Source organism: Cardiocondyla obscurior, linkage group LG21, assembly GCF_019399895.1.
Source record: "Cardiocondyla obscurior isolate alpha-2009 linkage group LG21, Cobs3.1, whole genome shotgun sequence".
Lineage (NCBI taxonomy): Eukaryota > Metazoa > Arthropoda > Insecta > Hymenoptera > Formicidae > Cardiocondyla > Cardiocondyla obscurior.
The window spans coordinates 3,535,400-3,536,839 of NC_091884.1; the positions used below are offsets into that span (position 1 = coordinate 3,535,400).

Below are 1,440 nucleotides of genomic sequence, written 5' to 3' on the forward strand. Positions count from 1 at the left end.
CTGGCAGGATCAACCAGGGAGCTTCGTGTGTGCGATCGCGGTTACTCGCGGTGGAGCAACGCGAAAGACAACGCTACGCTGCTACGGACACTCCGCGAGGAAGAGCCGTGCGCGTTTCGTGTGTCGTTAATGCCGCCGGAACTTTTCGAGCCGGTCGACGGACACGCTTTTCGTATTTATATATACCTTAACGGTATGAAAGATCAAATTTTGTTCTCATTCACCCATAACAGCGGCTTGTAAGGCCGCTTAGCCCTGACGCTAGACCGATCCGATCTGAGACGTCGTGGAGCACTGTTCGTTCAACGGTGCCAGCGGTGAGAACACCGAGGCACCGGTTGAAAATTATTTCGCTACGGCGTACAAGTAAGCGGGAACGGCGACATCGTCAAAGATCTCGCCGAAACCGACACTCTCGTATCCGTGGAGTTGATGTTCGGTAAGCGCAACGATACGTCCGCACGCTTGCTCGGAAGCGAGGGACGATCGCGCGTCCAACACGTAAGTGCGCGCCACATATGAGCCATTCGGTCTCTCGACACCGACTCGTGGCAATGCTGTGTCTTATAGTACCGAACCGGGCGGCCGGGCGGTCGGCGACGCACGGTCTAACGCACGGCGGTATATGGGCGAAACCTGCGAAATTTCGACGCCTCGAGGACTTAGCCGCTGCGTCGTACGTAGTTATTTACGCAAAGTCCTCGAGCCTCGTGTTGCTTTCGGCAAGTAGTTACCCACGGACAGCTCGAACGGCAAAGTACTCGAGCTCCGTATCGTTTCGGCTCGGATTTACCAACGCCTTCGATTTTCGACTTTGGTGTCGAAACGATCGCCGAGAGCCCGGCGCACATTTGGCCGAATGTCGGCAACACGCCCGAACGATCTCAAAAAGAGAACCAAAGTTCTCGTAGTAAGCGCGAGGCTAAATTCTCTCAAAAAGCGTTCTAGTGCGAACGACACTTTTGTACGCACCGCAGTGCTTCGTCGAGCTCGGTTATACATACGCCGTAACGCTACGGTACGACCAGACCGAGCGCTCGCATGCATCGTGTTGTGCACGAGTCGCCGCAGCGACAACACCTCTTACAGTACCGAACCGAGCGGCCGGGCGGTCGGCGACGCACGGTCTAACGCACGGCGGTATATGGGCGCCGGCGGTGAAATTTCGACGCCGCGCGGACTTAGCCGCTGCGGCGCACGGTAGTTACCTCCGCGTCAAAGATCTCGAGCTCCGTGTTGTTTTACGGCTCGGAGGTACGTACGGACCGCACGAACGGCAGAGTCCTCGAGATACAAAATTTCTTCGTCAAGTATTCACCAATTCCTTCGCTATCCGGCCTCGAAACGATCGCCGAGAGCTTGGCGCACAATTGGCCGAATGTCGGCAAGACGCCCGAACGCTCTCGAAAAGAGAACCGAAATTCTCGCACTCAGCGCAGT

The 1,440-nt window shown here is 56.3% G+C and overlaps 1 non-coding gene across 1 annotated transcript in view; it reads right to left on the reverse strand.

Moving 5' to 3' along the window:
- Positions 1–20, reverse strand: part of LOC139110797 (small subunit ribosomal RNA) — a 1,916-nt gene extending 1,896 nt beyond the window's left edge. The window contains exon 1 of the ribosomal RNA XR_011547056.1: positions 1–20. This exon is cut by the window's left edge and continues 1,896 nt beyond it. This is a non-coding gene — a ribosomal RNA (small subunit ribosomal RNA).
- Between the last annotated feature and the right edge of the window lie 1,420 nt (positions 21–1,440).